Genomic DNA, 15013 nt, shown 5'->3' with positions numbered 1-15013 from the left:
GCTATATTGCAACAGGCTCTACCTATGCCCAACTTCTTGTCCTAAGCCCACTATAACTCATTCCGCCTACGCACGCTGCAAGAAAAATTGGATGTCAGGTCAGTAGTCTTTCTGCCTGTCCTGCAGTCCTTCCTGCGTGTCTGCCCTATAGGAGCACTCTGACTGCCGGGATGAGAGCACTCCCCCCTCCCCCAGAGTGGGCCGTTGCCATGTCACAGTCGGCCTCCGACCTGACTAAAGTATCCCAGTCCCTGGTCCAGGTCCTAGAACGTCTTCCACAGCTAGCTACAGCCACCAGTGCTCTGAACGCCTCTCACGGCGATTCGCACGCATCTGACCACAACCTTCAAAGGGACAGACCGGGTAGTTCTAGGAAAAGGACTTTGGCTCCTCTTCCAGCTCACCGGGCCCCTACGTAGCATCAAGGCTGCTCTCATCTTCCCAGTTCCCCTCGGAGGAGGACCTTCGGTTGGACGTGGATTCCCAGTCCAGGTCTGACTTAGATACAGACCAAACTTCCAAGATGCAGGACATGGTAGATAGCCTTATCTCGGTTATTACCCAAACTCTCAAACTAAAAGAGGACAAGATGCCCTCCCAAGACTCCTCTGTCTCATTTAAATGAGTAAGGCGTTCCTCCCGAACCTTTCCCAACCACAAGGCGTTTGATTCTACCTTGACCAAGTACTGGGAACATCCCGAAAAGCATTTCCCGGGAAGGAACCACCTAGACGTGCTATATCCCTTTAACCCGGATTTTCTCAACAAATGGGCTGAGTCCCCTAAGGTGGATTCGCCGGTCTCTCATCTGTCCTCCAAGATGGTCCCTGTCTCTACCGCACGGTGCGTTTCTTAAAGATGCGACAGGCAGATTGAGTCACTGGCCAAATTGGCTTTTGAGGCGACTGGCGCCTCCCTCTGCCCCAGTTTGCCTCCACCTTGGTGGCGAAAGCCATCTCGGCCAGGGCCAAAATACTTTGCAAGGGCATCTTAGTATCAGCTTCTTCAGATGAGCTAGCAGAGTTGGTACACCAGATTGCTCATGCCGGCAAATTTCTTCTGGCTGCCTCCTTGGACACGTGTCACCCCACCAGGAAATTTTTCGAGGGTGGGAGGCAGGCTTCTTTTCTTCAGTGACACATGGTTGTCGGTGGTCGGCGACGCCTGGGTCAGAGAAATTGTTACTTCCGGTTACAAAATAGACACCCCCCCCCCCCCGTAAGACACTTCTTTCTGTCGCATCCTCCAAAACAGCCGTCACAGGCATTGGGTTTCTCCAGGCTCTCTCTTCCATTCTAACCACCTGAGTAATCGTATCCGTTCCTCAAACCGAGCGATTTTCAGGGTTTTACTCAAATCTTTTTGTAGTCCTGAAAAAAGACGGTTCGTTCCACCCAATCTTGGACCTCAAACTGCTGAATCGCCACGTTCGGATCTGCCACTTCAGGATGGAATCCTTACGCTCGGTGATTGCCTCCATGGAACCGGGGGAATTTCTCTGCTCTGTAGACATTCAGGATGCTTATCTCCACATTCCTGTTTGTGTACAACATCAGAGATTCCTTCGGTTTGCAATCCAAGAGGATCACTACCAATTCAGGGTCCTTCCTTTCGGCCTAACGTCTCCCTCAGGGTCTTCACGAAGGTCATGGCCATCCTTTGCTCCAGGGGAATTCTCATAATCCCTTACCTGGACGATCTGCTGATCAAAGGCACGTCCTGCCGAGACTGCGTTCAGAGTCTTCAAGTCACTCTGGACACTCTGAACCGTCTCAGTTGGATAATCAACAAGGAAAAGTCCACTCTGATCCCTACTCAGCGACTAGTATTTCTGGGCATGGAGTTCGTCACGAACCTGGCTTGGGTTTTCCTTCCGAAGGACAAGTTTTCAGCTCTCTGCAAGGGAATCAGATCCCTAAAGCGCCCAGTCCCCCTCCCTCTTCGTTCCTGCATGAGAGTACTGGGGAAGATGATTGCTTCCATGGAAACTGTACCCTTCGCCCAGTTCCACACTCGTTCTCTTCAGCTGTCCCTCGTCTGCCTGGGACAAGAGAACGTTCTCTCAAGACCACCCTGTTCTCCAGCCTCTTAAAGTAAGGAAATCCCTGACCTAGTGGACGCTATCTGCCTCAGTCCTGCGAGGGAGGTCCTTTCTTCCTCTTCTGTGGCAAGTCATCACTACTGATGCCAGTCTCCTCGGGTGGGGAGCGGTTTTCCTTTGTCACACAGCACAAGGTCGCTGGATCGCCCAGGAAGCCCTGCTCCCCATCAGTCTTCTGGAAATCAGGGCATTCTTCCTTGCCCTTCTCCGCTGGCAGTCTCTCCTTGGAGGCAAACTATTCCGCATTCAATCGAATGACGCCACGGCTGTGGCGTACATAAACCACCAAGGCGGGACCCGCAGCAATCAGGTAATGGCAGAAGTGGCAAAGATCCTGCGTTGGGCCGAACGCCATGTTCCAGCCATATCAGCCGTTCACATCCCAGGGGTAGAAAATTGGGCAGCAGACTTCCCGAGCTGCCAAGGCCTCGCATCAGGCGAGTGGTCTCTCCCTCCCACAGTCTTCAATCAGATACGTCAGCGTTGGGACACTCCAGACATCGACCCCATGGCGTCTCGAATGAACCACAAGGTTCCTGGCCAGGTCTCGGGACCCACTGGCTATTGGTTGCAAAGCCCTTGTCATTCTGTGGTCCCATTTTCAGCTACCTTACCCATTTCCACCTCTTCCCTTGATTCAGAGGGTCATGAAAAAGATAAAGTCAGAAGGGATTCCAGTGATCCTGATAGCTCCAGACTGGCCAAGACGACCTTGGTATGCGGAGCTGGTAAATATGCTCTCGAACGTTCCCTAAAGGCTTCCAGACCATCCATATCTTCTCTCGCAAGGCCCCCTCAGTCTCTGAGTTTAACGGCATGGCCGTTGAGGCAGCGGTCCTAAAGGAGTCTGGGTTTTCCCACCAGGTCAGACCATGATCAGAGCTAGAAAACCAGCTTCCTCACGCATTTACCACAGGTACTGGAAAGCCTTTTTCCAGTGGTGCGAAGAAAACAATCTGTTTCCGATGTCCTTTTCCCTTCTATCCTGGGTTTCCTTCAAGCAGGCCTCGACTCAGGCCTATCCCTCAGTACCCTAAAGGGCCAGGTCTCCGCTGTCTATCCTTTTCCAGAAGAAGTTGGCCTCCATTCCGCAGGTGAAGACCTTTATCCAGTGAGTCGCTCACGTGGCTCCTCCTTACCATCCTCCGATAGATCCATGAGATCTTAAACTCGTCCTCGGCATTCTCCAATGTGCACCCTTCGAGCCCATTCAGGACATTTCGCTTTCCTTCCTCTCATGGAAGGTGGCCTTCCTAATTGCAATTACGTCCATTAGGAGGGTCTCTGAGTTAGCAGCATTATCCTGTCGTTCCCTGTACCTTATTCTTCATCAGGACAAGGTAGTTCTCAGACCCATTCCTTCGTTTCTTCCCAAAGTGGTATCTTCCTTCCACATCAATGAGGACATAGTCCTTCTCTGGATCATCCTCTGGAGAAGTCTCTACACAAACTGGATGTGATCAGAGCCATTCAAATCTATCTTTCTAGGACCGCATCCCTTCATCAATCCGATTTCCTGTTCGTCATTTCTGAAGTTCGTCGGAAGGGACTCCCAGCTTCCAAGTCCACCATCGCCTGTTGGATTCGTTCAGCGATACTGGAGGCTTACCGGATTCAGGAAAAACTGCCTCCGGGAGAGCCCACTCCACCCAGGCCGTGGGGGGCTTCTTGGGCTGTTAGTCACCAGGCTTCGGCATTACAAATCTGCAAGGCCGCAACCTTGTCCTCCTTACATTTGCGAGGTTCTACAGGGTTCATACCCATGCCTCGTCCGATGCAGGCTTGGGTAGGAAGGGACCGACCTAAGTACTTTCTCTGAGTCTCCTTTCATGATCCCACCCTTGGGACTGCTTTTGGATGTCCCATGGTTACCTGTGTCCCCCAATGAAGCGATAAAAAGGGATTTCTGGTACTCACCGTAAAATCTCTTTCTCGGAGCCTTCATTGGGGGACACAGCACCCCCGTTTGTTTACTGTACCGTTGTTTGGATCTACGCACCTCTTCGGTTGGTACATATTGTTGAGTTCTTGTTGCTTCTCCTACTGTTTTTTTTTCACCAACTGAGGTACTTGGTGCCTGTCGGTGGGTGTATACTGCCGGGGAGGAGTTAGTTTTCCTTTTTTTGCATAGTGTCAGCCTCCTAGCAACAGCAGCATACACCTAGTGTTATCTATGTCCCCCAATGAAGGCTCCAAGAAAGAGATTTAACGGCATCAGAAAATCCCTCTTTTTTTTTTTACATAAATATCCATATTAGTGTAACAAAGAATATATATAATTTTACAAATATTACTGTTTGTATTTTACACCAATATTTTATTTTTTTACATAAACATCCATATTTAGTATGGCCGCATTCAGAACAACCTGCTCTATACAACGGTTACAATAACCTCTACAGCGAACACTGTAAAAAAAAAAATAAATAAAGTGGCAAACACTGTTTTTGCATCATACTACTGAACAAAATGAGGAGTAAAATGCGATCAAAAAGTCATATGTAAATAGGAATGGTATACTTGGAAGTGTCATCTTGTCCCTCAAAAATCAAGCTCCCATTCAGCACGGTCAATGAAAAAATAAAAAGCCGTAGCTTTTTTCCCTTCATCCATGACCGCACTCCTGGAGAGATTCGCCAACCAAGGACAGGAAACCTACTGAAATAAAAAGGCGTACATCTCCCCCCCGCATCAGTTGGTTTCCTGTCCTTGATGGGAACCTACTGCGCAAGCAGGCCTGGAAGAACTCTTATCCAGGCCTGTCCTGGCATTCGAAAGAGCAGGCTGCATGCCTGTAACGCCAGCATACAGGGCCCTGGATGAGTCGTGCTGGTTCAAAGTGAGCTCAGGTGCTTCACACATCAATAGTCGCTGCGCGTTCCCGGTCTGTGGGAAGCATGCTGGAAGCGGGCACGCAGTGACAGCATGTTGTGCTGATGGCACAAGTCACGCTGGGATTGGGGAGTGCCAGAGTGACATCAGAAGACGTGAGCCGGGAAAATCGTGGCGCACTACGATGGTATCGCTGACCAGGGTGCGCTGGGAGACAGCGCTCCCTGGTATGCTGTCACAGGGGGGCAGCTAACCAGAAGGGAAATCGGAGTAGGCAGATCAGCAAGGAGACACTGTGGGTCCCTCATAAAAAGCAAGCGAAACACAGACAGCGCTCACGCTTCAGCTCTCCTTCCTGAGCCATCATGGAAGAGTAGCAGCAGCTGATTCCTCATTAGCAGCATGGACACAGCAAAGGGGGGGGCAGCCATTACAGTTGGAAAAGTGTGTGGACTCCTCAATGTCTAAAGAGGATATTTTGTGTATCCCGGAACAGCCTTCCGAATCTGGTACCCTTAAAGTGATAGCAGGTGGTGAGTGATCTACGTGAATGTCATAGTTTTAATAGGCCGCCTTTGTTTGTTTTATCACTAGAGAAGGCCCAAAAACATCTAGCACTAAAAGGAGCAGGGAATGTGCGGTATGTAAAATCCTGTTAAAAGGCAATTGGCAGAAAAGTGTATGATTGGCCTGTATTCAGAAGACAATTAGTGAGGAGACCCCTGACTTCATATCAAATCTTCAGTCTGTCATCAGAGTAGAGTTAGAATGCTCCTTGAAATCCCTAGTGAAAAAAGGGAAAAGGAAATCTAGGGAAGTCTCTTCTGACAAAAGGGAAACGTCAGATTCAGAAGAGGAATATAAGTGAATCTTCTCCCTCATCTTCCTTGGGCAGTAACATAGGGGCAGACCATGTTTTCCCGTGGACGATACGGACTGACTAGTCAAAGCGGTTAGGGCAGCTATAGGCTTAAAAGAGATTTCTAAAACCCTAGAAGATGTGATTTTCAGGGGTTAGAGCAAAGGAAGAAACATACCTTTCTGGTTAATAGCAGAATCTGAGCACTTATTGACAAGGAATAGAAAAAACCTGTAAAAAAAAACAAAACGGTGCCTTGCCCTCATCTTCCACAAGTATCCTTTTGAGGAGAAAGATTTAGAGGTATATGGGGCAAGGGCCCTAGAATTGACGGGATTGTATCAAAGTCCTCAAAAAGGGCGGCTCTACTCTTTGAGGATTCTGGTGTGCCAAGAGACCCTCTGTATAAAAAAGCAGATGGGTAAGAGACACATGGGAAGCCGCGGCATGAGGGTTAAAACCGTCAATTGCTGGAAACTGTACTGCCTGTTCCCTAATGATTTGGCTACAGCAAGTGGAGAAGCAGCTGAAAGATAAAACCCCAAAGGGATAAGATTCTGGCTAACCTGCCATTATTACTAGGAGTCGGAGCGTTTTTAGCAGATACATCTGCAGATTCTATAAGACTTGCGTCTAGGTCAGCAGGCTTGTCAAAGGCGGCTAGGCCGGCCTTGTGGCTTAAAGTCTGTCCAGGAAACTTCCAATCTGAGAACAAACTGCAATTCTTGTTTGAAAAGTAATTGGACAAGATTTTATAAAAAGCTAAAGATGAAAAGAAGGGCATTCCCAGTTTTTTTTTCACAGGGCTGAGCGGTGCACACTTTACTATATAGCCGGCACCGGCAGGCTGTACAAGTGAAGTGCAGGGGCAGCTCCTTCACCTGCCACCACTGCCGGCTTCTATTAGGCTGTGTGCACATGTGCGGAATTCCTGCAGATTTTATGCGTTTTTGGCGCATTTTTTCACCGCAAAAACACATACAATAAGCAACCCATTGTATTCAATGGCATTCCATACATGCTGTGCTAATGCATATTTTTCCGCAGCGGAATCACATCACGGAAAAATTCGCAGCATGCTCATTCTTTTGCGGAATAGCGGGAATTCCGCACACATAGGAATGCATTGTTCCGCTTACTTTCCACATGTGGCTATGCCCACCATGCGCAAAGTAAGCGGAAAATGTGCGGATGGTACCCAGGGTCTGGAGGAGAGGAGACTCTCCTCCAGGCTGTGTACCATATCCCTGTAAAAAAATAGAATTAAAACAAAAAAAACGTGATATTCTCACCTTCCGGCGTCCCACGCAGCGTCCCCAGGCCTCAGCGATGCTCCCGGCAAGCCCCGTTCCCAGCGATGCCTTGTGACAATGACCTCTGACGTAGCGGTCTCGCGAGATGCTACGTCGTCTGGGGTCATTGTCGCAAGGCATCACTGGGAACGGGACTTGCCGGGAGCATCGCTGAGGCCTGGGGACGCTGCGTGGGACACCGGAAGGTGAGAATATCACAATTTTTTAAAATTATTTTTAACATTATATCTTTTTACTACTGATGCTGCATAGGCAGCCTCAATAGTAAAAAGTTGGTCACACTTGTCAAAAAAACTTGTTGGAAAACGCAAGCTAATTATGCTTGCAAAATGCTAGTTTGTTGTGGGAAATAAGCAGGAATTACGCATGCGGAATTCTAGCGTATTTCCCCTGGCAGGGAGTTGCGGAATTTCCGCGGCAATTCCGCACGTGTGCACATAGCTTCACTCTGCCAGGAGGGCTGTGTGCGCGCGTGCCGACCCTCACTTCAGCCAGCACAGTCAGAGGCACATCTGACTGTGAGTCTGAGAGGAGACACACACGCAAAACAGCTGACCCGTAATCACCTGTTTGCTGTGCTGTGTCTCTCAGATCCTCTTCCACAAAGGCCTGGACAGCAGTGTGGGAGGGGGCCCACAGGATATTGGATGACACATTGGGAAATGGGACACTCAGGTATTTAACACTTTTACGACATCCGCTTTACATGTATGGCGTGTGTTGAATGCCACTGTCAATCTCTGACAGCAGCATATAGCACGTGCCAACATGCGTGCGCATCATTCACTCACTGGTGTGCCCATGACGTGATTGTGGGTCACCAATGGGTTGTCATGACAGCCGGGGGTTAGCTTCCTGTTGCTGGGCTTCAGAGGAGACGGTGATTTCTGCTATATGCAGTGATGCTGTGGCATCACTGTATACAGTTGCACATGCGATCGGATGATCGCATCTTCACGTCTCATAAGGGGGTTCACTTCATTGGCCCCTATCTCCTCCCTCTCATGTCCTGATTCTGCACTGAAGCATTACAATGAAACACTTCAAACTGCCTTGGATGATTTTGCACCTCCTATACATAGAACAACACGACAAAGACAGCGACAACCCTGGCACACCCTGCAAACACGTTTCCTGCAGCGGTGCTCCAGGGGTGCTGAACGTCTATGGAGAAAATCCAATCTACACGAAGATTTCATCCATTATAAGTTCATGCTTAGAACATACAACACTGCCCTTCACCTCTCCAAACAAACCTATTTCAACACCCTCATCACCTCAGTGTCCAATAACCCGAAACGTCTGACACTTTTCATTCCCTGCTCAACCCAAGAGTGCAGGCCCCAACCACAGAGCTTCGAGCTGATGATCTGGCCAATTACTTCAAAGAAAAAATTGATCACATCCGACAGGAAATTATCTCCCAATCATCTCATACCATGCACTGTCCTCCCTCCCCCACTGCATCTAGCTCACGCTCTTGAGTTTGAACCAGTCATAGAAGTAAGCAGGCTCCTTGCATCTTCTCGCCCAACCACTTGCACCAGAGACCCATTTCCGTCACATCTGCTCCAGTCCCTTTCCCCTGCTGTCACCCCTCACCTAACTAAAATATTTAACCTCTCTCTCTTCTGGTATCTTTCCCTCCTTATTTAAGCATGCCATCATACATCCACTACTTAAAAAACCATCCCTCGACCAAAACTGTGCCGCTAACTATAGACTTGTCTCTAATCTTCCCTTCATCTCTAAACTCCTGTAACGCCTGGTCCACTCCCGTCTGATCCGCTCTCTCTCTAACTCTTCTTGACCCTCTCCAATCCGGTTTCCGCTCTCTACACTCTACTGAAACTGCCCTCACTAAAGTCTTTAATGATCTACTAACAGCTAAATCTAACAGTCACTACTCCATGCTAATTCTCTTGGATCTCTCTGCAGCATCTGACACGGTGGATCATCAGCTCCTCCTCACTATGCTCCGCTCCATCGGCATCAAGGACACCGTTCTCTCCTGGTTTTCCTCCTATCTCTCTGACCGCTCCTTTACTGTAACTTTTGCTGGCTCATCTTCCCCTTACTGTTGGGGTTCCTAAGGATCGGTTCTAGGCCCCCTCCTCTTCTCCTTGTACACTGCCCCTATTGGTAAAACAATCAGATTTGGTTTCCAGCACCATCTCTATGCTGATGACACCCAATTATACGCTTCTCCTGACATCACGCCAGCCTTTCTAGAAAACACCGGCGATTGTCTAAACGCTGTCTAACATCATGTCCTTGTGTTTCCTCCCTCAACTAATGCTCCTATACCCGACACTGCCATTTCCGTGTGTGGTTCCACTATTACTCCCCAGCAACATGCCCGCTGTCTTGGGGTCATACTTGACTCCGAGCTTTCATTCACCCCCCACATCCAATCACTGGCTCGCTCTTGTTATCTGCATCTCAAAAACATTTCTAGAATTCGACCTTTTCTTACCTTTGACTCTGCAAAAATTCTTACTGTTTCTCTTATTCATTCTCGTCTGGACTACTGTAACACTCTTCTAATCGGTCTCCCTCTTACCAAACTTTCCCCCCTCCAATCTGTCTTGAATGCTGCAGCCAGGATCATATTCCTCGCCGATCGTTACACCGATGCCTCTACCTTGTGCCAGTCCTTACACTGGCTTCCCATCCACTCCAGAATCCAGTACAAACTTATTGCCCTCACCCACAAAGCACTCCATGGCTCAGCACAACCCTACATCTCCTCCCTTGTTTCAGTCTACCACCCTACCCGTGCCCTCCGTTCTGCTGATGACCTGAGGGTAGCATCCTCGATAATCAGAACCTCCTACTCCCGTCTCCAAGACTATACACGTACTGCGCCATTTCTTTGGAATGCACTTCCCAGGTCAATACGAGTAGTCTCCAATCCCTACAATTTTAATCGTGCCCTGAAAACTCATTTATTCAGACTGGCCTACCGCCTCAACACATTAACCTAATCTAACCCTGGGTGGCACAGTCAAAAGTTTTACCATAACCAGGTTCCCCGTATCATGTTGCAGTAAGGGACCCTGGAAAAGGAGGTCGGTTTTTTTGGGTAGAAGAAAGGGACCTTCCAGGGCCATGTCCAACAGGGCGCTGTACCAGCTTCGTCCTGGCCACATTGGAGCCACCAGGATTGTCGTGACCCTGTCTGATCTGATTTTCTGCATCATCCTTGCCAGCATAGGGATCGGTGGAAAGGCGTAGGCTAGTCTGAAGACCCATGGATGGGTGAACGCATCTGTCCCCCGTACGTGGGACCGAGGGAGAAATAGGTTGTTTTTGCATTTTGAGCATTCGCAAATAAGTCGACTTCTGGATCTCCCCATCTCGAGGTCAGAGACTGGAAGACCACTTGATTCAGACACCACTCTCCCGGATGGACGTATTTCCTGCTTAGGAAGTCCGCCTGGATGTTTCCCGACCCCTTCAGGTGTACCGCAGAGATGGATAATAGGTGCTTTTCTGCCCAGAGGAAAATTCTTGTTGCCACTGTCTTCAAACTGGCATACTTCGTGCCCCCCTGGTGTCTGAGATATGCTACCGTGGTTACGTTGTCGGAGTAGATCCGAACGTGATGGTTCTGGATAAGGGATGAAACGGCTTTTAGTGCTTCTTCCACTGCCTTCAATTCCCTTAGATTCGAGGATCTGGTTCTTATGTTCTGGGACCATTGTCCCTGGAAGTAAGACTCCTCCACCATGGCTCCCCAACTTCTCAGACTGGCATCGGTACAAAGTATTTTCAGAGGAAGCTGGTCCCAGTTTATTCCTCGTCTCAAGTTCTGGTAATTCAGCCACCACAAGAGGGCCGATTTTACATGTCCTGGAAGTGGAATCCTTTTTGACGGATTGTTTTGATACTTCCTTGCGTTTACCAGGACGTATGACTGGAGGATTCGCGTATGTGCCTGTGCCCAGGATACCACCTGAATACACAATGTCAGGGAACCCAGGATAGACATGGCGTCCCTCAGAGTCGGTGCCCTTTGTTCTCTGAACCGGATAATTCTCTGACGAAGGTCTGATTGACGATCCTTGGGATGAAAGGACGTCCTCTTTTCCGAATCTAAGAGGATCCCCAGGAATTTTTTCCTTGGGGAAGGATGAAGGTCCGACTTCCAGAGATTCGGGATCCAACCTAGGGATTCGAGCATCTGCAGGGAATTTGATACGTCCTGGTTCAGCCGGGAGACCGATGGAGCGACAATGAGATCGTCTAAATATGGAACGATGCATATTCCCTGAAGACGGATAGAAATGACTGCTTCCCTCATAATTTTCGTAAATACTCCTTGTACCGGGTATACGCCAAATGGGAGGGCATTGAACTGGAGATGGCTGATCCCCTGGTCGTGGGAGACCGCGAACCTCAGGAACTTCCGGTGATCCGGATGAATTGGGACATGGTAATAAACGTTCCTTAGGTCTATCGTAGCCATCAGCCAGCCCTGCCCAATGAAAGGGACTGCCGATTTTACTGACTCCATCTTGAACCTCCGGTATCTGATGAAGCGATTCAGGGGTTTCAGGTTTATGATAAGCCTGTGCATTCTGGAGGGCTTTTTCACCAGGAATAGGCAGGAGTAATGTCCTCTGCCTATTTCCTGTATGTACAAGATTACTCCTTCCCGTAATAGATCTTCTATCTGAAGTAGAATCTTTTGGGGACTGTGCAGGGGTGACTCTTAAACAGTGTGTGTGGGGTGGGGGGGGGTGTTCGAACTCCAGTTTCAGCCCAAATTGTATAGTATGCAGGATCCACTGGTTCAAACTCGTGGCCTGCCATTGGGCGAAAAACTGAGTGAGTCGACCCCCCACTGGGGACTCACTGTTTGTCTGGGGGTTGCTGTTGCTGAGGGACAAGGGTGTTCTTCCCTCTACCCCCTTTGGGTAGCGCCATCGTCCCGTCTTGCCTTTCCCCCTGAACTCCTTCTGGGAGAACTGCTCTCGTGGGGGATGAAAAAATAGTCTCTTTGCAACTCTCTGCTCGGGTAGCGATTTTTTTTTTTATTTTTTTTTGTCGAAAGCCTTTTCGAGGATGTCATCCAAGACTGGCCCGAACAAGTGGTGCCCCTGGATGGGGATGGCAGAGTTTTGTCTTAGAGGTGATGTCATCTCCCCATGACTTCAGCCAAAGGGCTCTTCTAGCCGAATTTGAAAGGACTAGGGACCTTGCTGCTACCCGCACCGTTTCTCCCGAAGCATCGGCTAAAAAGCCTGTTGCAATCTAAGATTTCTTCTCTGGGAGTACCCCCCGAGGTGTTCCTCTAACGTACGAAGCCAAGAACAACAATGATCTGACGACGCAAATGGAGGCTACATTTGCTTTAAGCAAGTTCATAGATGCTTCCCAGGATTTTTTAAGGTGACTTTGTATTTTGCGATCCATTGGATCCTTCAACTGGGAAGAGTCCTCGAAAGGAAGGGACGTCTTTCTAGTCACTTTAGAGACCTGAACATCTATTTTAGGGATTTCCCAAATAGAGTTGTCACCCTCAAGGGGAAAGCGGTTTTTTAGTTCTGAGGGTACACCAAGTGCTTTCTCAGGGGAGGACCACTCCTGAACTATCAGATCTTGGATGTTTTCGTGAACTGAAAAACCCTTCCTACCTCTGGGTTTCAGCCCCTCAAACATCTCATCTTGGACTGAGAGCTTCACCTCTTCCTCCTCAACCCCCATAGTATTTCTCACGGTTGGCATAGCTTCTTTTTATGATCAGAAGGGAACCTGGCAGCACAGATACCACATTTGCAGGGGTTTCTTGGGGCAGAGGCCTTGTCTTCCTGCAAGAAGAGAGAAGGCTTGCTCAGACCCAAGCAAACAAAGTTTGACAGTTAAGGGACCGGCCCTGCTACTCACAGTAGGAGGGGGAACGCTGGGCTCCGCAGATGCAGCAGTCGAGGGCTTGTCATCGTCCATGTCAGCACCAGTCACAGTACAGACACACTTCGCTTACCTGGAGTCTGTGGCACCATTATATGGGCGTTGCAGCGTTGGTCGTTTCGTGCCCCTCCTTCCTCCTGGTCCGTGGGGAGCAACCTGTCACCCGACCCCTGCTGCCATTGGGTTCCCCGGGTGTCCGGCGTGCGTCCCCATCCCGGGAAATGCCAGAGGACGCGAACCGGAAGTGCGCGCTGACGTCACTTCACGTCGGGGGCCCGCCCCCTCCGACACGCACGCGGCCCCGGTACAGCAGTGTGGGAGGAAGGAGGAAGCTGGGGAGCTAACAGGAGGGCCCGGCCGCACTATACCACCCCACTTTACCCCGAAGGACACGGGAGGGGCGGACAAGTCCCGAGTCACTTCGGGAGGTGGAGACGGGATCAGCGACATGGAGGGGCGAACCCACCGACCTCGGCTGCCCAGCGCTGTAAGTATCTAGGAGCTCCGCTCGCTGGCCACGGCAGCCCCTCTGTAACCTCTTCATGCCCCACTGGGGACAGGAAAAACACTGGAGGTAGCAGGAAGGGGAGGGTTATTTAACCTCTTTGTGTTTCCTGTCCCCCATTAGGGCGGGGAGACATCCTGCAAGGTGACTGTCGTGGAAGGTGACTGGAGAAAAATATTATACCTAGTCATCTTGCCAGTCAACTCTTCCTTCCGGTGATACAAAATAATCAGTAAATGTGCCCCTCATTTTTGTCACTGACACAGTACTCCGAACACTTGTCTGGCGATAATTCCACAAGGTGGTTTCACAAACATTTTCTTCAATGGAAACAGGTTCCTTTGAAATTACAAAATTGTGCAGGATCACACATGCCTTCACCACGTCATCCACAGTCTGTTTTCATTTTTATGGCAGTTAACAGCACTCTCCATTTTGATGTTAAAATCCCAAAAGCGCACTCCACCACTCTTCACGCTCTTGTAAATCGATAAAGATTTTTTCCTGTTTGTCAATCCATGACTTCCATATGGCTTCAGAAGATGTTTTGACAGTTGAAATGCATCTTCACCAACACACACAAATGGCATTGGTGGGCCTGTTGTTCCAGGGAGTGGTCTTGGAGGTGGGAATTCAAAATTTTCTCCATACAAACGACGGCCCATTGCGGACATCTTGAATACCTGAGAATCAGTGGATCGACCATACGCACCAATGTCGACCGCAATAAATTTGCATTTTGAGTCTGCAATGGCCATCAATGCAATTGAGAATTTCTTATAGTTGAAATATTCAGATCCGGATCCAATGGGTTTCACAATCCTTATGTGCTTCCCATCCACTGCACCAACACAATTAGGAAACTGACATATTTCTTGAAAGTTTTCTGCAATCTCAAGTCACCTTTCCATAGTTGGCTGTGGGATGTACTCCTCCTTTAGACAATCCCACAATGCCCGGCAGGTCTGTTGGACTATTTCAGAGATTGTAGATATCCCAAGCCGGAACTGGTAATGGAGGGAGGTGAAGGATTCTCCAGTTGCCAGGAATCTGTTAAAACAAGGGGAAAAATAAATTTAATACAAAATACAAGCAAGAACATGACAATAAAAGTCTGCAGAATCAGAAAACTTTAAAAAAAAAACAAAAAACATAACTTACCGAAGGGTCACCATCAAACGCTCCGCCGGTGATATCGAAAAGCGCAAGTAGGTGTCCCTTCTCTGGATTTGCGCTCCGATACGCTCCACCAAAATCTCAAACAGGTACATAATTGAAGAACTTGTCCGGTTATCCCTCAATTCCAGATAAAGTGTAGAAAAAACTCCAAGGGTCAATCTCTGTGTATTTATAGGATGAATCCACTGCCGTCTCTTCCTTCTCTGACGCAGGATTCGCAGTCTTGTTTCCTCCTTCTGCCGAGCAATAATTGCCAAACTATTGCACTCAAAATCAAAATCCACACAGATGCTATTAATATTCGCTAT

Source organism: Dendrobates tinctorius, unplaced genomic scaffold, assembly GCF_039654945.1.
Source record: "Dendrobates tinctorius isolate UK_male_01 unplaced genomic scaffold, ASM3965494v1 ptg000075l, whole genome shotgun sequence".
NCBI lineage: Eukaryota > Metazoa > Chordata > Amphibia > Anura > Dendrobatidae > Dendrobates > Dendrobates tinctorius.
This window is presented reverse-complemented; position numbering follows the sequence as displayed.